The sequence below is a fragment of the Rhipicephalus microplus genome, chromosome 6 (genome assembly GCF_043290135.1).
Source record: "Rhipicephalus microplus isolate Deutch F79 chromosome 6, USDA_Rmic, whole genome shotgun sequence".
Lineage (NCBI taxonomy): Eukaryota > Metazoa > Arthropoda > Arachnida > Ixodida > Ixodidae > Rhipicephalus > Rhipicephalus microplus.
This window is the reverse complement of record NC_134705.1, coordinates 118,749,818-118,776,063: the sequence shown is the minus strand read 5'-3', so window position 1 is coordinate 118,776,063 and position 26,246 is coordinate 118,749,818. Positions and strand designations below refer to the sequence as shown.

General features: G+C 44.2%; 1 long non-coding RNA gene across 1 annotated transcript in view; it reads right to left on the bottom strand.

The window, feature by feature from the left end:
- Positions 1–15,462: 15,462 nt before the first annotated feature.
- Positions 15,463–26,246, bottom strand: part of LOC142765450 (uncharacterized) — a 50,608-nt gene continuing 39,824 nt past the window's right edge. The window contains exon 5 of the long non-coding RNA XR_012884256.1: positions 15,463–15,780. This is a non-coding gene — a long non-coding RNA (uncharacterized LOC142765450). The remainder of the gene's footprint in view (positions 15,781–26,246) is intronic.

Below are 26,246 nucleotides of genomic sequence, written 5' to 3'. Positions count from 1 at the left end.
TGAAGAATTGAGAAGTTCCTGTTTTTATTGCGAAATACAAGTACACTATATCAAGTTTTTCTACTCGTGGAGTGTGTTAGCTGTAGTCAGAGTAGCACCGTGTTCATTGTTGACTTGTATAAAACAGTTGTGTGCTTCGGCTGTGTGTTTCTCCTTGTTGTATATGATGGCCTTTTGTGTGACAGCTATAGATGAAGGGTGTTCTGTTTCCACTAACGAAATTAACAACAAAAAACAGAATGAACTCTTTCACCCGTTGCTGATGCTTTCCTTATCATGTATTCTTGTGACACTCATCGATGTATCGAATACCCTATGCCCAATCAGCAGTACCTGAAAAATAGTTGTTTTTAGCGGTGTGTTTCATTTGTTTTCGTTAGCTGTAGCAGTAGATGTCTTAAATGTCATACGTGTATCCGTAATCAGTGCATGCAGCAGCAACCGTTGCTGAATGTCTACAAAAAGCATGGCTTTATAATCTTAAATGTTACTTAAGCGAGAAGCCACAGTCTCAAGTGCCGCTTCCACGCACCGACATGGAAGTATAATGCGGTGATATGTCGTTTAATTGTTGACATTTTAGGAACTGCAACTGTAGTGCGAATATACGAAGAATAAAATGATATTTCTGCTGCGTTCTTTCATAATTTCAATTAAAGAATTCTTGATTTTCAAATGTATTATAGCTGACATCTTTCGTAGTTCAAATAGTGCATTCAGTTCTTGTGTAAAGCTGTAAATCACTAAGAGCCAGTGCTAAAGTGCCTTGTATTGGAAGTTACAAAAATTGTGAAATGAATTTAGAAGATCAGTTTTCTGAAGGAGTTACGAAACTTCGCTTCTTAGGTAGCTTTTTGCCCATGGCACAGCGTGATGATTGAATAAATTTCAGTTTAAGCCACGGGCACGTGTGGTATTCTTGCGATTACGCCCACATATTGTATTTCGACAGGCATTTTTATGAAATCCTTTGTCACATGTGATGTTCCTTGTAAAGGTGTGCTCGAAATTCACAATTAACTAATAATGACTTCATGACGACCACCTGAAATAACCTCATTTAAAATGATTTGACTTTCTATCATAACCAGGTTTAGAATCAAGAAAAAGAGGGCTTTAAAAGCGGTCTCAGTTCGAATAACTGTATATGCTTCCGCCGTAGAGACAGCATTCTTTCAAGCATGCCGCGACGTAAAAGCTTCGGCAAAGGACTTACAAATTGTGCACAATCTCTGTTACAGAAGAATACGATCCCCATGAAGACTACATCGTTCGCTACCAACGCAAAAATAGTTGCTTTCGCATTCCAGATGGGCGTGTTGAATTACCATATGCCCGTAAGGTTTATGAAGCCGGAGTACGCGGCGTATCAACGTTGTACCCGTTTTGCCATAGGCAGCATGCCAGAGGTAAGGGTGTGCTACTTAGCATACGGTTTCTGTAAGTCACTGCTGCGGGTGAACCTGCACGAGAAAATTTGATTTGCGCACCGTAATGTGTATGTACAAAAGTGTAGCAAATGCAAGGCGCAGGAAAGCTTATCGTTTAAGTCTGATATTTCGATACACTTGGGCTTCCACTGCAAGTTAGCAACCCCAACACAAATTGCTCATTCTTGTGCCCGCATAGCACAGTGCCTGCATCAAATTTTCGTCGTACTCTCGACAATGTTGATCGACATGTAGGGTTTAACGTCTCTAAATCACCGTATGATTATGAAAGACGCTGTAGTGGAGGGCTCCGGATATTTACACCCCCTGGGGTTTTTTAACGGGCACCCAAATCTGAGCACACGGGCCTACAGCAATTTCGCCTCCATCGAAAATGCAGCCTCCGCAGCCTGGATTCGAACCCGCGACCTGCGGGTCAGCAGCCGAGTACCTTAGCCACCAGACCACCACGGCGGGGCGACTCTTGACAATGTAAAAGTATACATGTGAGAAATATACGTGTATACATGAGAAGTATACATATAAAGTATACTTGTGTATACATGTATACAAGTATACATTAGAAGTATACATATAAAGTATACATGTGTATACATGTGCCGGAACAGTTATGGCCTCGCACACACATGAATGTAAAACATTTACAGGTGGCACTGGCATATTTTTGGAAGTACAGATAACTTATTTTGTGTTCTTTATTTTACCGCAATCGTGAAAAGCCTTTTGTGGATAATTGGCGTTAGTGTCATCTTGCTTTCTTTTGATCTATCCATGTTGTTTCGCTCTATATTTTTTCCTAAGCCTTCGTTACCAACTGAACTATCTGCTTGTAATTGTGCCCCGTGATTCGAAGCCTTCCTATGTTATCCATATTCATACCTTTGCCTTACTCGTTCTTACGTTCGAGTACTCATCCACTGGTGTTAACTTTTGTTTTTCACACTAGCACTAGGCGAAGGAACACTGACAAGCAACATTGGTAGGAAACTAAATGATGTACCTATAACGCTAATATAGTCTCACAGGACGATGTCAAACTTGTATTCCATGCAGTCACATCATCACATATAAATGCATCTGCGTAGACAACACTCGAGTGCTTCGTAAATGTGAATACCTGCGATGTACTCTAACATGACGAAGAAGCCCCGAAAATTACGGACGAGGCCTTCTGTAAGGTGGCTAATACTGGCAAGATGGAGCTGCTTTGAATATGTAATCGGACAGCTCTTTCAAAAAGGGTCCTAATGCTATGCTGGTACGTATACAGTGTCTAATATTGTGCTTGCGCATACACCAATGTTACGTGTGCACAATCACCGTAATATTAGGGTTCAGAACAACTGTCCTAAAGACCGATCAACAGAACTGCTAAGAGTGGCGCCTTACCGATTACGTAACCTTTGCGATACCCTATCCAGAAAAAAGAAAGGAACAGATTAAAAAAATACTTTAAATATGGTGGCTACCTGCCTCACCGCAGTCCGCCCTTGTATGACAAGTTTTCGATCCTGAAGTGATACTGAAGTGGAACAATGAAGCATGTAGGCAAATAATCTTGTCTACATGATTCCGTGCGCGCCTTGTCGTAAGCAGCACTTATGTAGCTAACACCAAAAAGCTACCAATGTCCCAATCCAGCAATTCTGCGTGTCATGGCTCTTGCGAATAAACTTTACAATTGCACTATTACCGTACTGTCGAAGTTGTTGTATAGAAAAAAAAGCAATGCTTAGGATGCTTTTGTTGATGACATATCGAAGATGGTTAAATTGGCACACTAGTACTTAACATTAGTACTTAAGCTTGGAAGATAGTCGGTATTTTTCTAACCATTCGAGTGCAGCGTCAGCATGTTCACCGTGGTGCTGCTACCACGCCAAGAAACAGTCATGTTTCGTGTTGAGATGAGTCCTTTCATCGACGCATCATCTCACAATTTTCATTTCAAAGGAGGGACATGGCTTCTGTACAAGCTGTGAGAGTGGATGATGAAGGCTAGAAAGATTACATCGGTGGTGGGTTGAACAAAACGTTAATGTCTTTTCGGTTTGTCCCATATAGCACTCATGCAAATACAGGGGGATGAAATGTTCCTAGGGCACTATCACATGTATTCTTATGAGAGCATGGCATGGGAGCATTTGACCCCCCTTCCCCCCTCCCCCCTATGCATTGCCAATGCTGTCGCAAGTAATGCTCTCTTATAATTTAGAAAGCAAGTTATGAGGTGCGACTTCCTGTGGATCATCAAGTTTAGACTGGGCTATAGAGATTTTTTAATTATACTCAAGAAGAAAATTTGGTGTTACTTTCTATAGAAGCTTCAACGTACGGGGCCTCAATCATCACCCGAGAGATGGGTAGCACACGGGTTTGTCTAACCTTCGTTCTTTGATCTTGGCGTTCCAGCGCGTAGCCTTCAGCTACTATGTCTCAAAACGAAGTTCAGAAATAGGTCAGCAGTCTCTCTTCATCACCTTCAAATATTTAGGTCCATCATTTCAAATCGGTACATGAAGTTGTGAACGATCCACTGTTTTGTTCGAAAAAAAATATGCCTAACACAGCAAATAAAGCTGCAAGTGTGTTCAAAAACAAGATCACACCATTTAGACAAATCCTTGCACCACCTATTGTTCATGGTGGCTGAACAATCATAGTGTCAGAGTTCCAGTAAGTATTGCAGGAAACTGAAAGGTCTAGACAGACGTAAAGACGGGGTTTGTTGCAAGTGCAACGACCAGCTTAGTGAGTTCGAAAGATTATTCAGGAGGCCGTTAGGGGATTTATGTGAGTGTGACGAGTCAGGCAATGTTATCGGCATTGGTCATGAAGCATGCGATATCTCTTGTAGCAATGATTATGAGGCCTTTCGTTTTTTCCGCATAAATATAGATAACAGAGTATCTGACAAAAAAAGTTGCACCAATGTAAATATTGTTCAAGCATTGATGATGCAACTAGGTTTTTTTTTTTTCAGCATGAAACGGTTTACCAGCATGAAAGCGTGGTGGTGATTCATTTCGCTAATGAGACAGTTACGTGCTTGGATTTTCACGTCGTTTCAGGGTGTGATGCCTCATCGTTTGCGTAGTGCAACTTCCATATGCAGCAGCTTCACAGGGTCTTACACAGCCAGTGCAGCAGTAGCGACTGACAAAACTGTTTAAATAAGCCCCACATAAAGGCTACGACGTCTGCAGGCAAATATCGTGCAAGATAGGTTTCAGTGGAGTGAGAACCATGTAAGAAAAAGTTGGAACGTCTAACTACGTTCAGGGTTCAATCTAGGAACTCTGTCTTTCGTGTTGGTGAAGCACTTTGTGGTACACATAGGAACAAGCATAGCTTCCTGTGTAATCAGGTGAGGGCACCTGATGGAATTTCTGTTCTCCGATGATGACGTTTTGAGCTAGCTTATATTGATCGTCCATGTTTATCTTGCACTTATGGATGTCATCTTTGCGCAGAATTGAACAGACGATGCTAACTACTTCAGCTGCCAGAAATGTTTATTCATGAGCATGGTCACTAGTCATCGGGATGGCGATGCGCCACAATGCGTCAACCTTGGCACATCCGCGTTAACCGGTGAAATAGCTGCCGTAAAACTACAGGCACTGTGCAATCTAACTTATATCAATGAACAACAAAGCACCAACTAGCAGTGGGACGACATGGTTCCGTTTCGTCTTTTCCGACTTTTTCGTTTGAGGGACAACCATGTTCTTTTATTTTTCGCGTGGAGTTGATTTCTGTTTTGTCTTTGCCGACTTTTCCGTTTGAGGGACAACCATGTTCTTTTATTTTTTGCGTGGAGTTGATTTCTGTTTTATAGCAGCAGTTACTATATAAGATATAAACAAATAGGTAGATTTGACGTGCTATTACGTTCACTGCCATAAAGGTAGTCATACGAAGCATGCCGTGCCCCTAACAAAAATTATTTGTGATAATCTGCGCAAATGAGCACCTCAGCTTTTGATTTACACGTCTTTTTCATCCGTTCTAGTCATGCGAAGGCAATACCACGGAACTACAAAATGAGAAGGTAATGGCTGGCATTAATACAGCTATCAACAGAACTTTTTTCATTACCTTTGATTCGCTGGACACAATGAAGAAAAAGGTACGACTTCTCATTATTTCGATAATACTGCTTGCCTCGGTAACTTTAGTTTGGCTTGAGGTGGCATCCTCATAGGTTTCTCTGTTTTATAAATAAAGATGACTGCAGGTAAGGTATTTTCTAAAGTTACATTTGATTTCCTTGACCATGCGTGACAAGTGCATAGATTGGAAAGTATCAAAAATTCATCTGATCACCGATGCATAGAATCATCGTTTCGCTCTAAAGATGTTGGCTCGTTTAGCATAAATCATTTCAAAAAGACAACTAACAACAGAAAACAAACCTATAGAGGATGTTTTCAAGCTGCTACATGTCACAAATTAAACGCGAATGCCCAGTGCCAGACATTGTTACAATATTATATAGAGTTATACACGGAAGGACTGTGGTTTGAGTAAGAGGTGTGTCGTAGTGTGGCTCTCGGGAAATTTAGACCACCTGGTGGTCTTCATTTGCACTAAAATTACGCTATACACGCGTCTCTAAGAGTGCTACAGTTCATATTTACCACTGAAAGAAAATATTTTAAGCAAATACCTTCATCGAAAATTTTATATCTCAGCATGACTGTTCGCTCAAGCCCAATAATAAAATATACGCTAGTGCCACTGTAGGAATGAATAAATGGAAGCGATAGGAACAAATTGTATTGTTCATATATACAAAGCGAGAGATTACCTTTATAATAGTAATCGCGATATTTATGTTACCATTATATCAAGAGATACACGAGTTAAAATCAGAAAGACAACCATAAACCGCTAATACCCTTTTTATGGCTGTGAGATGTCACGTTGATTGTCACGATAAGTTAAACGCACTGAACTGGTTTGGCACAACAATAAACTACAACCCAGAATATGTACCTGTGGTGCTCTTGTGAAATAAATGTTCACACGCAAATAAAAGATATAGAAGATGTGATTTATTTCATGGTCAGGGATGAAAGCACAGTGGACAAATTTATTCTGCTTGTGTACAAAGTATGCCCTACCACTCACAGCCATGTAAATAATCATGACGCACCTTTTTTGTCCTAAACAGCACTTCAATATAATAAAACAAATCCTACAAAGATGAAGTTGGCTCTCCCCATTGGGCTCGAGGAATGAGAATGTGTTTAAATACATCGCCCAGCTGATGATTTTGAATCACTGTCGAAGCACATTTTCTTATCTCAAAATCAGTGCCTCTAAGAACAAAAAGAGATGATGTTGGGTCTGATGGAACTAGCTAGGTGATTCAGAGATTAAGACATCTGCTCTATATTATTGTAAGTGTCCATATTTCTGAATTGCAATGATCGGCAGTAATGAACTCATCGTGTCTGACTGATTGCCGAGTCATTTGTTTTTCAAGCAATTATTGAGCTCTTCTTAATCTTCTTTTGCAGGCTCATTTAGTTATGAGTAGCAAGGACAGAAAGCACAAATTCACTTGGTTTCTCTTCAATGTGCACTTGACGGACGTCACCAATGTTTGCTTCACACCAAAGCCAGGAGTAGCTCCCAGAATGGAGATGCAACGCTTGAAAAAATTCAGAGAGTTCTACTACGCAGAGAGCCAGAAGTACATATCTGGATGAACAAGCGAAACGGTGGCCACCGATAATTTGCGTGAAACATGGAGCCCGAGTTGTTTGTTTTATCTTTTTTCAAGGGGAGGGGGGGGGGGGTCGCATGAATTTATTCTTATTCTCACAAAGAGAATCATACAATGGCGTTGTACGCGGGTCTCTCAGATAGTTTGGTTACGTTAATTAAAATAGTTGCCACACAGTCTAAGCAGCTGTTGAGTGCACTGTCTGTGATAGCTGCAGACATATCTCGTATTTGTGGTTTAGAGGATATATATGTGTACGCCTCTTCGTGGTGCAGCACTGCTGCACAGTATCGAAGGAGCATGTTATATACGAAGGCATCTGGCAAAGTGTTATCTGTATGTGCATTTCATACACATGAAGCAATGTATCGGGTGCCTCAAATAAAAGATACTTATGCGTCAACATGACAGAACAATTGGGTTTAAGGGTGGGCTGTTTCCCCCTTTATAGTGAATACTGGAGTCATAGAGATAAAAGTGCAAAAGATGTCATTTATGTTTCGGGAAGAGTCCTTTAGCGGCGAACGGCAATGGGTTTGGCGCATCCGAATTCGTGGAGCAGAGTTACACAGAAACGCTTGCTCCTTGTTGACGAAAACATGTGAGCGATCCTTCGCGTACAGCCGACATTGTGTTTCCTTCATATTTTGTTTTTAAAAAGAAAGTATCTTTGTCGCGGTTTACCAAAATATTAGTAACATATTTCAGTCACGAATATGACGTGAATAAATTTAACGCTATCAAATCCAAAAGAGACATTTTATTAGAAAAACAATTGACTTCGTATCTGCACGTTTCACTGAAGATGTCGTCGAAATCTTGCGTCTGCAGAGCGTGAACAAAACGTTTATTTGAAGCTGTGCGCTTGAAAATTAGTGAATTCAGTTTTGGAGGCGCTGCGTTAGAGTGTCTCTATCCGTGCAGCGAAGGCTAACGAGCGTATCGAGGTACGTTAGCCACGAGCGCTATATGGCAGGTATCTTCGAAAACGAAGGAAGGCGTGCGCGCCTGTCTCGGAGGCGTAAAGTTGTAGAACGCAAAGCAACGGGCAGGTGCCAACACCATGTCGTCTTAGCGAAGCGTTGGAAACACTTGTGTTTTGAGCATAGCGTTGCATAGTCAGCGCAGCGTGATAAACGCTACGGTCTGTAGAATTACTAATTAAGCCTTCCCTAGTGTAAAGACGCAGATACAGAATATTGACTTGTTGTTATAGTGCCTCGCATATGCGCAATAATTGATTTTTAATTGACAATCGCACAAGTATGAACGCTTAAACTTGAGTGATATTTGTGGGTGCTGCAGATGGGGTTGGCCATTTGGGGCACCGTTACGGCGGTCAAACAGATAGAGAGACAGATAGGCCGAAACTTTTGCGGCGATTATGATGATGATGATGAAAAACATTTATTATGAAAGAGAGAGGTACGGGGCCAAACCATGACCCCGTTACACGGTCGGCGTCCTTAGCCCGGGACACCGCATGACGAGGCCCCTACTCGCGCCCGTCTCACCAGAGCCCGTTGAGACTCTAGTGATGAGCAGTTGAGGAGGGCAGTCTCCCATGCCTCTCGAGAAGGGGTAGGGAAAGGGGGTAGGTGGGGATTTTTCGGACATGTCCATACCATGTGGAAGATATCACACGTCCCCCCACAGTGTGGGCACCGTTCATCTGTGCTCGCATCGAAATGTTTTAGGATTGCAGGACAGAGTGGAGTACCTGTCTGCAGGCGCCTTAGAGTTCGCTCTTTCGCCTTACTCAGCCCCTTTGCCGGAGCCGGGTAAAGGCGGTGAGTGTCGCGATAATAGGTCATATTTTTTTTAACCGCAGCAGCGGTGTATTGGCCTCCGAGTCATAAGAGCCAAGGTGAGGAGCCCGGTGGGTAAGCGCTCGGGCGGCCGCGTCAGCGGCCTTATTACCTTGTAAGCCCTGATGGCCTGGAGCCCATACGATGCGTTTCGGGGCTGGATCAGCGAGAGCCTGTTTTAGAATTTGGCTGGCTAGGGGGGATATCTCTCCTACCAAGTAATGAGCACACGCTTTCCGGGAGTCCGTGATGATAACTTTCGAGTTGGGGTCCACTGCAGCAAGCGCTATCGCGACTTCCTCAGCGCGCTCTAGATTTTGTGCTCGGAACGAGAGCCCATTGACATGCTTTTCCCGGTGAACTACAGAGGCCGTGTAAAATCCCGTGGGCGAAGGCCCTGCTATATCTACGTAGAATGCACCAGGTCGGGAGCCGTGTTGCCTCTCAAGCGTCCGAGCCCGCGCCTGTCTTCTGATTTCGTGCGTGTGCTTATCCATGTTACTGTTTGCGTCGAGGTGCTCCAAGAGAGACTATTGTTTTTAAAAACCCCACGGGGAATAAAATCTACGACTCCTCGGGCAGCGATGGTATGCACCCGACGCTCTGCTAACTAGGGTATTGCAACAGGTCAAGGGCATCCTACAAACGTGCCTTGCACCACTCAGACGTTCCCTCTCGCAAGGTTCTCTTTGGTAGCAGGGCGGGGTGGCACTGTCGCCTGTCTGTGAGTGATGATGAGAAGTAATGCGCCATACACCTAATGGGGTCAATAGAGACCATTCGTGGACGACGCAGTTAAAAGATGGCTTCCTAGAATGCATGCCGGCGAGCAATCATATGATCGTTTAATCATGGCGATAGCAGCAAAAAGTCCCCGACGCGCTCGCTTTAGGGGCTCACTTTCGGTGCAGATATGATCTTTGCCTTTCGCTTCGTGTAAACTTGTTACGCGTCGTTCTCGAAGCAGTGCAACTTTCACGTGCACCAACGGTGTTTCACCACCGTTTACTTCGAGTGCGATAGCGCAGACCAATCAAAACCCTGCAGTAAGTGTTGCATAAGGGCAATGATGTCGGCGGGAGTATGGCGTACCTTGGTGGAGCGAAACAGGAGCCTGCAGGACGTTGAACGTCTGCCCGTGTTCACGGCTCAAGCTACGAATCTCTATCTCCCGTATTCCTGTGGCGCATTGGGCTAGTGTGTGGTTGAGCACAGGCGTAGATTACACAATTACTAGAGAGTGCTTACTATTACCCAACACATGTAATTATATTGCTAAAACAAGTGATTGGTGAAGGTGAAAAAACCGTAGGCACGACACCGATGCGTGTGAATTTTAAAACACGCACACAAAAAAAGAACGACGTTTTGGCTTCAACAAGGGAGCCTCTTCACGAGTAAAATGCGAACATGTGAGTGACCAGATAGCGGCATATAAGCTATATATATATATATATATATATATATATATATATATATATATATATATATATATATATATATATATATATATATATATATATATATCACGGAGGCAGTGCACACACACTGATGATGTAGACTGTCATCATTCCTCGTGTGCAGTACTGCATGCCGAGCAGCACTGAGGCCGCTGGCTTATGCAGAGTTACATAGCGCGACGCGCGAGTTTTTTAAGGCATTCTCATGCTTATATAAAAATGAAGCAAATAATAACACGATATTAGTTAGAATTAGCAAGAAGGAAACAGGGCAGGGTGACTGGTGATTCCCTGCAAGTTTCGCAACGCTATAGATCCGCCGGCTAACAAACACCGTCCTAATCCAAACCCTAAATCATTGTTCTTGTTGAGAGTGCGTGCAGTTGTCTGTATTATGAATAACCCAAGATAAAAGTCATCGCGAGATCCTTTTCTCTAGCAAATATATTTGTGTTCTCCCCGTCATTTAAATGTCTCCCTGAATCACGCTCAGAGATGACATCAGAATAATCAATTGTCTGCTTCACGTCCTCGTTGTGCTGCTTGACAAGCATTTAAAAGCAACCATTCCTGTCAATATACTTGTTGTGAGAATTCTGGTGCGGTAAAACGTACACCACACCGGGGAACTTTGGGTAATTTGTCCTTCCCACTGATGAGTCACTGTCACTAATTCTGGCCTAGAACATGCATCACTTGGTCTTTGTAGGAACGTAAAACGTGGCTGAAGGCTTAGCTAATAAAAGGATATAAGGTATTCTCGTGCACTTTCCACCAAAGGCAGCACAGGGCATGTGCGGAGGTGCCATTTGTCATTCGACAGCGTTCAAGAGAGATTTGTGAGAGCCACAGGTTCGCAATTCCTGCCGAATCAAGCTTACGTTGGTAGCGTAAAGTCTTCTTGCCGTGTGCGGCTTTTCTGCACGTGTCGTAGAAGTGCCTACGGCTTGTTACTTTCACCATGCATCATTCTAACCAGACGGGTCTCCGTCAAACTTTAAACTTCAACAGAAGTGATGGATCAAGTTTCTTCTATGAGGCGTTTGTTTCCAGCGGAATAATGCGAGATGCCACGGAAATGTCAGTTTAGCTCATATAGAGCAAAGCAACGAGAGTGATAGAAGCAATTTAGAACGTCATACGATGAACGGGAAGCTACTTGATACTTGCAGAGCTTCGCTCAAGTCAAAATAACACACACACACACACACAAACACACACACACACACACACACACACGCACACACACACACACACGCACACACACACACACACACACACGAGTAAAATTGCGTGTGTGCTTGCGTGTGTGTGTGTGCACACACACACGCAAGCACACACACAAACACACACACGCACACACACACACACACACACGCACACGTGCACGCGCACACGCGCACACGCATACATGCACGCACACACACACGCACGCACACACGCACCACACACACACGCATACACACACACGCACACACACACACGCACACACACACACACACACACACGCACGCACGCACGTACCACACACCACACAGCACACACACGCACACACACACGCACACACGCACACGCGCGCGCACACGCCAGGACAGTGAATTACTTGCTGTCACAGCTCGACTCCCACACGAAGCTGTTCAAAGAAGGATGCTTGAACGTAGAGCATAGGTATACGAAGAACAGATAAAAAACCAACAACTGCGCATTTGTAATTTCAACGTTTTTCATGGTCGGACTGCGAGCGTCTACGGCACCGAAACCTTCTTGTTGAGCACTGCGGATCATGGTGTGACCCCTTTGCGATGCTGCTGTGCGTGGTGTTCGAAAAATGGCCAGGCATTCCACATCGTGAATGAGTACAGAAAAGGCCCACATTTAGAAATAAAGCTTCTTGGGAACTCACGATCTTCAATCGGGTTCATTCCGCCCGGACACCGTGCACTGTCGAAGCGCAGGTGGAAAACATCTCGGCGCACAGCTGTCTACACAGCGTACATAAAATAAACCATCATCTCGTCTATTCGCGCGTTTGTCCGCTCGTCCTTTCATTTGTCCGTCTTTTGTTCTAGTCGATGACTTCAACGCAGATGTATTGAAGCTTAGGACCCAATTTTGCTCTATCATCAGCATCCACTTCATGAACCTTCATTGCACGTATCAAAACCTGTTGAAAATAAATCAATGAGCGTTGCTTTAAAGGGCAGCCTTTGCACCACCTTGCTGCTGCTTATCACCACGTCGAAGCACTTCCGAAATCTGCGTACCGGTAGCGCTAATTGATTGCCGCTTGCATTCAAAGAATGACTGGCGTGTGGCATAGCTGTCTAGCGTGGCATGCAGGGTTCAGAGTGAATGGGGAGAAGTCCGAAAGCTGGTGGCGCACATGGAAACTGTTATATGGTTTGTTTAGGCTTTTTGATTTAGATGTACATACCCGGAACTTGATGGTGACGGCGATGGCAAAAACTTCTCTGAATGGTTCCATATTATTGCTATCGCAATCAAAACACGTAACGTCGTCGAGGGAGCAGTCGAGTATTTGTAACCTTGAAGTGGGGCATCTTGCTCTCTCTGGAGTGGCGGATGAAAGTAATGTACCAAAAAAAAGAGCTGTCAGGAACTTTACATTTACAATAACGAAAGCGTCTGTCCAAGCCTTCCTCGAAGGAGCGAGTAGGGTACATATCAAATTTCTATTAGCGCCACTTTACATCTCAGTTTACGTCGCTTGAAGGCACATTATATAATGAATAGTGTTGCTGTATCAATTGATCTGTGTATGCACGTGTTCCTTACTCTCTATGCATCACTAATATTTTTATTGCATCAACATTTATATGTCAATTTCATTAAAACCCTGTGCGTCGTGATATTGGTCATAGGAGACATAGCAAAAAAACTGCGTAAAAAATAATCTGAGTGGTACTGGGTTTGAAAACATGAAGTTTATGCCCACACGCACCGGAGACGGGAGTTTTCAATATCGCTAACATCCATGCTTGCCAAATCTTGAAGAATGTAAACCCTGTGAATGCTGGAAATGATGTGTACTGTTTACAAGATGGAATAACCAGCGCCGCAACAAAAATGACGCTTCACGAACATTACGGTGTACTTGAAAACCACTTCTGAGGCCTAGCCTGGCTGTGTGGTAGAATACGTGATTGCCACGCATAATGTGGGGTTGCATTGCTGCTGGAACCATGATATTTATTCTTTGCGTTCGTCGGTCGACTGTACCGATGCCAGATTTTAGAGGCGAAGCTTCTTAGCGCCGACCTCGTTGGCGTCCATCACGCCCCAGAAAACACAAATCGAAACTAAACACCTGCAAGAGAATTGGGAACATATGTGTAAACAACCAGCCTTGTTTGTAATAAACTATATGGCAGCACAATACAGGATCACCAATGCCGTCCATCTGTCCGTTCGTTCATGCATCTCTCCATCCGTCCGTGTATGCGTGCACACGTGCACATGTCCGTCCGTTCATCCATGCGTCCATCTGTCCACACTTTATACTAGTCGGCGACTTCAATGTAGGCATTATGGATGTTAAAACCTATAGGCTCGACCACTGATCTTCGTAGTAGTTGCGAGACGTGGCGTGGCTCTGTGGCAGAATGCTTGGTTACCACGCAGAACGCAAGGCTTTGATTCCTGCTGGGACCCTGGCATATTTTTCTTTACATTCGTTGGATCAACGCAGCCGATGTCAGCATTTTCCTAACGCTCACGCCTTAAAATTGCACATATGTTTTACTAACTGTCAATCACCAGTGGCACATACTCGCCCGCGCTTATGTAAATAGATAGTCATCTAGATACATAGACATACGCCACACGTGCTTGCAGTACGCAAAGCAATGCTTCGCAGTTATTATGGCACAATTGAGTCACTTGCGATAGGTAATCAATTTGCCTTCTGTAGCAGTCCCACTTACAATTCAAGTGTGTGCTCATTGATATCACACTAGTTGTCATTAGCAATAAAGTGATCACTATTCAGACGCCAATCAATCCTTCCTATTCACGATCACAAGTAATGCGATCGGTAGGATGATCTCATACATACTTGTAACATTGAATCATGGACATCAAACAACGACTCAATAAAAAAGCGATTCATTTTCTCTGTGTAAACTGTGACATGACCAAATAACTAGTGATAAGAAGTCACTTCGTTCTTTATATCTGTTCCAGTCACATTTCGAAGGTGTACAAATCGATATGAAACGAACTGCCAATAAGTGAAAACTGCTATTGTCACCATTGCGAGGCGAATTCTTCCAACCTCTAACGAATTTCCAGTGACGTTCTCAGATGAATGAACTTGTACAATTTTGTAACATTGTGTCCTGAGTATCAAATAAACGGTCATTCAAATGGTGGTAAAGTTTGGCACGTAATATATAGTATGACTTGGACAATTGGGTTAACAACTGGGATCATCTTTATGGTAGTCGTACATCTAATTTAAGTCTGTCATATGTGACATCAAACGTTGTCGTTAAAGCAGCACTGTGGTAGTGATCGCTAATCACCCTGACGCATTTGCGATCACGACTACTATTTTAAATGATAGTCTCGCACATTCCTGTAACAGTAGTAAGAAATGTCACTTTGGTTACAGAAATTTTTAGTAGCATTGACTGTCAAAGCTAGGTTTTGTGGCACCTTCGAATTAAATTGTACGCTATCCTTCACCGCCTTTTTTACCAAATGGTGCACTGTCTTCGAAAAATAACGAAAATATTTAACAAAAACTCAGGAACGTTTGCTTGCATGCTCTTAATCTGTTTCCCGGCACTTCCTTGAAGTATTGTAATCGCATAATGACCCCACAATTTTTGTAAAATTTGAACATACTGTTGTTGGCCAAGTACAACTGATTTTCATTGCAAGTTGAAAAAAACTAACAGTTCTACATGAAACTTCTTCTTGCAACCCGTTTCATTTTGTTCTTGCAGTGGTATTTATGCGAATAACGATTGTGCAACAACAAATGAGTGCAATAAAGATCTTTTATTTATTGATTGATAAAGATGCTGGCGCACAGTTATGGCGCCGGCTACTCCTTAGCCCTTGAGTGAAACTTGAACATGTATAATAAAGTAAAAACATAAACATCCTAATCATGTAAGACTACGCATGAGTCTTTATTATGCTGGAGGTACTCTGCTGAAACTTGGGTTTCTCTTTTTCGTCAAGAGGGCATTATGTTTTTCATGTAGGCCAGCCAATGCCAAATGGCACTCGTGAGAAGTAGTACTTCATGTACTGGTAATTGAGAATGTCGCATATATATCTAGAGTTCTTGTTTTCTGAAAAAATCAAACCGTGGGGGTGAATTTGTTGGATCTCCCTCCCCTTCTATTCTCTTTCATTTTTTCTCTATTTTGTACCCTTCCCTAATTCCCAATATAGGGAAGCTAAGAAGACGTCTTTCTGGTTAGCCTCCCCACCTTCTCCCTTTCTGTCTACTTGTTTGCTGCCTTTTCCGTGATGATTTAATATTGTGGATAAATAAATTGAGGAGGCCTACGTTGTTGACACATTTTTGAGATTGCACGAAAAACTCGCTTGGACATTCCGGTATTTTAAGCTGTTTCGGCGCTAATTTATAAGCGCTGAATATCTCCCAGTGGAGTCAAGAGCACTAAAATGGGCGTTAATGTCCTTGTGCTAACATGGAAATAGAGCATCAGACACCATCCTTAACTGTTGTAAATATCGTGAACCAAATGTATTGCGCTACTCCTAACAGAGGTGCGACTTCTGGCTCAGTTTACAAATTCTTTCGTTTGGGAACAAATGAATTATATGTGAGCGACCTTGAACTGTCCACCACGGTGATCTGTGCCTACGGTGCATGGCTGCGGATACAGCCTTCGTTCTGGGTTTGATCGCGGTCGAGGCGTTTGCAGTAGGGTAGATGAGAAATGGCATAGGCCTGCTTACTGAGGGATGTCAGCGAATAATAAAGAGCACAGGTTGGTCGAAACTTTTAGAGCCCTCCACACCAGGGTCTCTCATTATAGCATTTTGACTTTGTAACGTAAAACCACAAATGACATCATGATTATTGCGACCTGAAAATATAGATGATTTCCCAGAAATGTTGTAGTTTAAAGTAAGTTGGTAGTCGGACGCTTCGGCTTGCGCCAGACTAACGTTGTGAAAACTCAATAATTTGATGTACTAAGTTTTGATAAGTCCCTAACGCGTACGCTAATTGTGCATGACATGAAGTAAGGCTTTAGCCATTATTTCTAGTGCTTTCTTTCTTGTTGCTGCTGATATTGCTATTTTTCTTGCGGTTTTACACCTGTGTGCAATGTTATGATCTTGCCCCTTCTGATGAGGCCCTTAAATGGGCCTGCAGTACTTTGTAAATAAATAATAAATAAATTACAACAAGGCCCGAGTAATTGGAAGCAGCTTGCTTTCCATCCTCTATGTCCCAACGCCGAAATATTTTAAGAATGATGGCAACCAACTCACATTAGTGTGCCTTCCTGTAACGGTTACAAAAAAACATAACCCTGCCTGCTTATGTTTTGGGATGATATAGCGTTTCTGATAATATTACACAGCGATACCACGTGAAAATAGATATTTGAAAAATTCAACACTCTTCTTATTTTACTCGTAATAGAGGGCACAAAGTTACCGCTTTACTTTCGGTATAACTCCACTGACCGGCTCTAAGGTAGCCTTGTGTGGTTGATATGGAGTAATAAAAAAACACAAGAAATCATTCAAGAAGGTGACCTGGGATTAGAGTAAAAAGGACGCAAATAATTTTTTTTTCATTTGCAAGAAGAAGACTAAATAGAATATATGTCTCTTTTTGATAGCTGTAATGTAACTTGAGCCACATGTAGCGAAGCTATACATCTTGATAAGCAATGTGTTCATCCGTGAAATGGCACCATTTTGAAGATAAATATTTCAAAATGTTCTGCTTGAAGCATTTTAGAATACATAAGTGCTTGAGCAGGGTGAATCCATACCACCAAGACAAAAATTCTAGATGTAGAGTGGTTTTCGTTGTTTAAATGCTTCGAAGCGTGTTTGCACTCCTCCTTTATTGCTGCATTATAGCTTGGTGTGCATTTTAATGTCACATTGTATTCATCCAATAAGACGGTGTGAGCTCGCATATGCACTTCATATAGCTGATAAGTACAAAGACAATATGAAGCTTCTATATCTTTCGTTATCACCATTGTGTCACCTGTAATGCCCTTTGATGAGCAACGATAAATCTTGGATGTGAATGATTTATAGAACAACACATTGCGCATGGCGATATAACGCATTTTGACGAATGACATAACACCTTGCGACAAAATGCCAGAGAGAATGGCGCCACACAGGCAGCACAATGTTTACTCTTTTGCCCTGTCCCTAACCTGTCGCGGGGCACAGCTCCTTCATGTATATCAGCAAATACCCCACCATAATTCTTTTCTGAATGCTTGCTGCCTTCAGTCACGATTTATGATGCACTGTCAGAAAAATTTCTAATTCGCAAGACAGAATTTTAAAGCAGTCATTATCTTCTTCCAAAAAAAATGAAAGAATATGACGTTCTGCGCGAGTTTTAGTAAAAACATGTTAACGAGTCTGTAACTAACTACCTAATTATTCTACCACAAGCAAGCTCATTTACTTCCTGCATGAAAATAATCAACTATTTGGCGTGAATGGTTTACACAGTTTGCTTTTCGGTTGTATTCATTTCTAACGAACAAGAAAAAAAACTTTTCAGATGTGTTCTCGAATGCAGCACGTCAAATGATCGTCGAACACGGTAGTGTCTCCAGCGCAGTGGTCTTATGCAGCAGTATGGAGTGCAATGAAATCAATTGACGAATAGCTGTCCACTGAGATTAATTTTAAGACCCACCTTTCTGCTCTCCTTGTCTAACTCCGTTATCATGAGTTGCAGTTTGTCCCCTGAGTTACTCAGCAATGCAATGTCATCGGCGAAGCGCAGATTAAAAAGGTATTCTCCATTAACTCTTATCCCTAACTGTTCCCATTCTAGGCTTCTGAAAACCTCCTTTAAGCACGCGGTAAATAGCATTAGAAAGATTGTGTCCCCCTGCCTTGCACCCTTCTTGATTGGTATTCTGTTGCTTTCTTTATGAAGCACTATGGTAGCAGTTGATCCCCTGTAGATTTGTTCCAGAATGTTTATATATACTTCATCTACGCCCTGATTCAGCAGTGTCTGCATAACGGCGGACACCGCATCAGACATGCGTCATTTACCCGTCCTGATTGTGCAGGGTGCTCTCCTCTGTGGCGCGGTGTGCTGGACGGCTGCCCAGCGTGAGCATGGTCACGACCTTCTGCTGCCGCCTTTCCGTGTTTCATCGCCAGCTACGCTGATACTGGATGACATCGCTGCTTCTACCTGGCAACAAAGTTTTCCGTCAACGATCCACGTCACAGCTGGTCCAGGATATAAAAGCTACCGTACCACCGGCGGATTTGGGCACTACACCGCATCAGACATGCGTCATTTACCCGTCCTGATTGTGCAGGTTAGTTACCTAGGCGGTGCTGCCGGTCCAAGGAGTAGTGACTACTGTTTGTTCGCGGTGTCGTGCCCACCAAAGTACTGTGCTATGATGAAGCGCTTTATCTGCTCAGTGTCGCGATGTTGTTCCGCTGCTATGTCCTTGCTGCTCTTAATGGCCGGCGATGTAGAGACAAATCCTGGTCCGCCCCCTGTGCAAACAACACAGGAGGGTGTGCTTTCTTTAGTATTGGATACCATGCGTAGGCTCGAGACCGGTCAAACGGAAATACTTAATGAGCTGAAGGGCATAAAGGAAAAGCAACGTGCTACAGATATGGCAATTACGCAGCTGTCTGGCCGTGTTACGTCACTGGAAAACACAATAGAGTCACTTACCATACCTAAGCTCAGTGGCCTTGATCCTTCCTTGTGTGACCTAGCTGCGAAACTAAATAAGGTTACAGAAAGATGTGACGATGCTGAGAACAGGTCTCGGCGGTCGAACTTGCTTTTCTTTGGGCTTGAGGATGATGAAAAAAAAATGGGATGATTCTGAGCAGAAAATTATTACCTTCTGCGCCCAAAAGCTGGATGTTACTATCACTGAGAGCCATTTTGAGCGTGTTCATCGACTAGGGAAATTTGCCTTGAATAAGCGAAGACCTATCGTTGCGAAACTTGCATTCTTCAAGGACAAACAGCGAATTCTTGCATCTGCGCATAAGCTCAAAGGCTCGACTTATTCAATTAGAGAAGACTTTTCTGTTGCGACCAGGTTATCAAGGCGAAAGTTACTTGAATTTGCCAAGATGCAGGATAAGAGAGGCAAGCTGGCCTTTGATAAACTACTCATTGATCAACAAACGTATGTGTATGATAGTGCGATAGACACTGTTATAGCAGCTGCTAGATAGCTAGGCAGGGATAAAAGAACTCGAGCAATACCTAGACCTAGTCGCAGCAGTTCTCAAACACTATCTTTATTTCTTACTAATATTCGAAGCCTTCTTCCTAAACGTGATGATTTGTGTTCTTTCTTGGAAGATGCTGATAGCAATATTGTTGCACTTACGGAAACCTGGCTGCATCCGAATGTAATGGACAGTGAAATTTTTGCCAACCCAAATAAGTATAGCCTTTATAGACATGACCGCAAAGCTAAAAAAGGCGGTGGTGTTCTTATAGCTATCAAAAAAGGATTAGTGCCGTTTCTGGTGAATACCGACTCCTGCCTTGAAATAGTGTGGGCCGCCTGTACTACATCAACGGCAAAGGTACTGGTTGGCGTCTGCTACCGTCCGCCGGATTCCAATAGTTCCTTCATTGACGAACTTCGAAGTTCCATTACTTCAGCTATCGGTAAATACCCAGCCGACATTACTTACCTGGTTGGTGACTTTAACTTTCCGCAAATAGATTGGTCTCAATTGTCATCTTCTTGCCAAAATGCAACAGAGCTCATAAACCTCACCTTAGACTTCAACTTTTTCCAAGCAATTAATCAGCCAACCCGCGGTACTAATATTCTTGATCTCGTTTTATGCAATGCTCTTGAGTCAATTAGTGATGTTTTATACCTTGACGGTTCTAGTGATCACAGGCTTATCCAATGACAACTTACCATTCCTCTTGCATTTCAAGGTAGCACGATCACTCAAATCCGCGATTACAATCGAGCTAATTATAAGGATATGAATATTGCACTTAACAAATTTTTCGTTCGGACATTTTTACCTTCGTTTTTTGATAGGACCGTTGAGCAGAACTGGGTGCTTTTTAAGAACGTGCTAACAAATTTAGTGCACCGATACGTTCCCGTGGTGTCCATTTCCAACGATAAAACTAATCCCTGGTTTAACAAACATCTTAATCGTCATCGTAATAAAAAGAAGCGTCTTTACAGAAAAGCTAAGCTTGCACCTACATCATCGGCTTGGAAAAAATATCGCGAATGCTTAAAAAGCTACTGTTGCGCCGTTCGAACTTCAAAAAAGAAATATTTTTCCCAGGATCTTCCCTCTCTCTTGAAATCTAATCCTAAAAAGTTTTGGCGTGTTGTGTCTCCTAATAGCATTAGCAATCACATTTCACTGTATGACGATAAACAGCAGCCACTTGATGATAGCGAATGCCCGCATGTCTTTAACAGATATTTTGCTTCTGTATTTACGAGGGAAGATGATTCCAACATACCCATTGTTCCTGACCATGATTATCAGTACATGAGTGCGATTGATGTCTCCGCTGAAGGTGTCGCTAATCTCATAGGAAATCTCAAGATCTCAACCAGTGCTGGAGTTGACAACATTAACTCTAAAATATTAAAAAACACAGTCCTAATATCAAGTAAAATTCTTTGCTATATTTTTCAGCAATCATTATCATCAGGCTTATTACCCACGGACTGGAAGATCGCCAAGGTCATCCCAATTTTCAAAAGCGGTAATAAAAATTCCCCGCATAACTACCGACCCATATCACTAACATGCATTTGCTGTAAGTTACTTGAACACATTATCGCCTCCCATATTTACGCTCATCTTGAACATAATTCCTTCTTTTTTTCTCAGCAACACGGTTTCAGAAAAGGACTGTCATGTGACACGCAGCTGCTAGAATTCACTACTGACTTGCACTCTAACATGGACGCTAATCTTCAAACGGATTGTATTTTTTTAGATTTTGCCAAAGCATTTGACTCTGTGGCACACTCGCGTTTATTCTCGAAATTATCAGCTCTGTGTCTGGATTCTTTAACATTATCATGGCTTCGTAACTTTCTTTCTTTCCGTCAGCAGTTTACTTCAGCTAACAGTTTTACCTCATCTCTCTGTGACGTAACATCAGGTGTGCCCCAGGGCAGTGTCCTTGGTCCTTTACTGTTCCTAATATACATTAACGATTTACCCTCAGGCATATCTTCTAACCTGCGTCTTTTCGCTGACGACTGCATCATTTACCGCTCAATTAAATCCACCGAAGATCACCTCGTACTTCAAAATGATCTCATATTAATTGCAAAGTGGTGCGACAAATGGCAGATGAGTCTTAACTCTACTAAATGCAAGGTTATCACTTTCAGCCGCAAGCGCATCAATTCCGATTTTTCATACCTCATAGATAGCACATTAGTATCCCAGGCATCATCGTATAAATATTTAGGCGTCCATCTCAAGCACAATCTTTTATGGGACATGCATATTAACACCATTACTGCCAAGGCATCCAGGTCACTTGGATACCTGCGCCGGAACTTGTGGAACTCACCAAGCAGTCTAAGACAACTCACCTATGAAACCATCGTTCGTCCGCAATTAGAATATGCTTCACCAGTGTGGTCTCCTCATCAAATCTACCTGACTAACAAGCTTGAGTCTGTACAAAACAGAGCCGCTCGTTTCATTACTTCCAACTACAGCCCACATTCCAGCATAACGCAGATCAAACATGACATACCGCTTGTGCCATTAATTGTACGTCGTTCCATTTCTCTTTTATCTTTATTCCATAAATATCGCTATAGCATCAGGCCATCTCCCTTACCACTGGTAGCGCCTTCACGCATATCACGCCGCTTGCATAATCAATATAGCATTAAACGCATCAGTGGACGAACTGACACTTTCAATTCATCAGCACTTCCCCGAGCCATTGTTCTATGTGTAATGATGATTGTAGTGGGTCATGCAAATCTCGGCACACACATTGTCAGTGCTAAGCACGAGACGCTCGGCCCGAACTGTCGCTGATTTTGATAGCTAGGCCTACGCTCCTACCTGGTCTCGGATAACAGTTTTGACTGTCTCCGTTCTATATTATAATTGGTGGAGGTGCTGGGTCTCCTTGCAATCCTGGAGTTGCGAAGCCGGACTCTACCTGCTGTCATGACCACTGCATCTGCCACAAGCCCTCCTCCTATGGCTTCCCAGGCCATCGTGTGCTCCGGCGCGGTCCGTCAGCGGGATCCTCCCATATTCAGCGGCACTGACGACCACGACGTCGACGACTGGCTGGCTACTTATGAACTCGTGAGTGTCTTGAACAAATGGGACGAAGCCACGAGACGGGCCACTGTCGGCATTTACCTCAGTGGCATTGCCCACTTATGGCTTCGGAACCATGAGACCGACGTTCCCACCTGGACAGCATTCAAAGCAAAGTTCAGCGAAGTCTTTGGTCGTCCTTCTGTCCGCAAACTTCGTGCGGAGCAGCGCCTTCAGTCGAGATCCCAACTGCCTGGTGAGAACTTTACAAGTTATATAGAAGACGTCATTGACTTGTGCAAGCGCGTCGATGTGAACATGACAGAGGTGGACCGCATCAAGCATATTTTTAAGGGTATTGACGAGGACGCTTTCCAGATGCTCATTTCGAAAAGCCCTGCTACTGTCGCCCAAGTTACCGAGCTCTGCCAAAGCTATGATGAGCTCCGCCGGCAACGTCTCGTCACCCGCCGTGCTGTCCCACATCAGGAATCGATGTCCGGCTTAACTCCCTCGCAAGACCCCGTCCTCCTCTCGCAGATCAAAGATTTCGTGCGCGAAGAAGTTGCCCGCCAACTCTCGCTCATCTCTGGCCTACCGGAGCGCAGTGCACCGCTTAGCCCTACTCTACGGACTATTATACGAGATCAAGTGTCTGAGGTCCTTCCTCCACAGCTGGTGCCACCAGTCAATGCACCATTGACGTACTCCGAAGCAGCAGCACGACCACGACCACAGACGTTCCAAGCGCCGCCTCCACAGCCTGCTCCTGTTTATGCCGCCCTGCCGCCACGACCTCCACTTCGCCGAGTCCCTAATCCATGGCGCACTGCCGACAACCGACCGATCTGCTTTTCGTGTGGTCTACCTGGGCACGTCGCACGTCTGTGCCGCCACCGTGCACTCCACTCACGTGAAAACCTACGTCCATACGAAAACGATTACACGTACGCTCAATACACCCCAGACTCCGAATTGTACGCTCCTCGTCCAAGCCACCGACCAGCTCCTGATCGCCGATCTCCTTCTCCACGTCGACGCTCGCCCTCCCCGATGCGCCGACGCCCCCCTACAATCGACGCGGAAAACTAAATGACGCAGTTCCCGAGGCAAGAACTGCGTCCTCGTCGCAAAGCACAAGCCCTCTTCGTTCGCCGCCGAATGTAATTAATGCCGTTCTTGAAGGTGTACCCGTACTTGCCCTTATTGATACTGGTGCCGCAATTTCTGTCATCGCCGAAAAAGTTTGCCGTTCAATTCGAGAAGTGACAACGCCTTACTTGGGTTCATGTCTTCATACTGCCACTGCACAGCCTGTGCAGCCTGTGGCCGCGTGTACTGCCAGACTTGTAATTCAAGGAGTGCCCTACACAGTCCAGTTCGTAGTGCTCCCGCACTGTTCTCATGACATCATTTTAGGTTGGGATTTTCTCTCCCATCACCAAGCCATCATTGATTGCGCCCGTGCCGAAGTCGCCTTTTGTCCCCTTGGTGATGCGCTACCAGTGCACGATCGCCCTTCCGACGCGAAGTTGGTCATTAGTGACGACACCCAAATCCCTCCACGCGCTACTGTCTTCGCGCCTGTGTCGTGTTCCACCGTCGTCGACACTGCCGCATTCTTCACGCCTTCCGCTGCTTTCGTTCATCGCCACCTATCACCGCTCCCAACCGCTCTCGTTACTCTTCAAGGTGGTGCGACCAACGTGCCTGTGAAGAATCCGTTCCCATTCACGATTACGCTACTTCGAGGCGAATGTATTGGTTCGATAGAATCATTTGAAACCATCGCTACACTTGAAGTTCCTGATGAACCATCGGAAGTCAGTGCCCTCTCCTGTAGTTCCGTGAATGACCCTCCCACTACCGACATTTTCAACCGTGTCATCGACGAAGGCCTAAACCCACAACAGAGGTGTGAGCTTTTGAGCCTCCTTGACGTGTTTCGACAATCTTTTGACAGTCACAGCGCTACTTTAGGTCGCACATCTACCGTATGCCACCAGATCGACACAGGTAATCACCCACCACTACGGCAGCGACCATACCGTGTTTCGCCAACTGAACGCCGTATCATCGATGAACAAGTAGGTGACATGCTAAAGCGAGGCGTCGTTCAACTGTCAAACAGTCCTTGGGCGTCGCCGGTTGTTTTAGTTAAAAAGAAGGATGGCAAGATACGCTTTTGCGTAGATTATCGTCGCCTAAACAAAATAACACGAAAGGATGTTTATCCTTTGCCTCGAATTGATGACGCCCTCGACTCTTTACAAGGCGCAGAGTTCTTTTCCTCCCTTGATCTACGCTCTGGGTACTGGCAAGTGCCCATGAATCCGGATGATAGGCCAAAAACTGCATTTGTTACACCAGACGGCTTATACGAATTTAACGTGATGCCATTCGGGCTATGCAATGCGCCGGCAACATTTGAGCGCATGATGGACACTATCCTACGAGGCCTCAAATGGAACACGTGTTTGTGCTACTTAGACGATGTAGTGGTATTCTCACCCGATTTTCCCACGCACCTTCGTCGCTTGGAACAGGTTCTACGCTGCCTCTCTGCAGCCGGCCTCCAACTCAACTTGAAGAAGTGTCGCTTTGGAGCGCGCAAGCTGACCATTCTCGGACACGTCGTGTCGAAGGATGGCGTTCTTCCTGACCCCGCCAAGCTACGTGCTGTTCGCGAGTTCCCGAGGCCCGCGTCTCTCAAGCAGCTGCGTAGTTTCATTGGCCTTTGCTCATACTTCCGCCGCTTCGTCCGAGATTTCGCCTCGATCATGGCGCCTCTGACAGACCTACTTCAGGGAGACCGCAATTTATCTGCGTGGTCTCCAGCTTGCGACAGTGCCTTTGCGAAGCTCCGTGAATTGCTTACAACACCACCCATACTGCGTCATTTCGATTCAAGCGCTCCCACAGAAATCCACACAGATGCTAGCGGTGTCGGTCTTGGCGCTGTACTCGCCCAACGAAAGCCTGGTTACCAAGAGTATGTTGTTGCGTACGCGAGCCGCACTCTTACAAGAACAGAAGCAAATTATTCGGTAACTGAGAAAGAATGCCTAGCGATTATCTGGGCCATTACAAAATTTCGGCCTTATCTGTACGGCCGCCCTTTCGATGTTGTTACCGATCACCACGCGCTCTGCTGGTTATCCTCCCTCAAGGATCCCTCAGGACGCTTGGCACGATGGGCTTTACGGCTCCAAGAGTACGACATCCGCGTCATTTATCGCTCAGGCCAGAAGCACGCCGATGCCGACGCTCT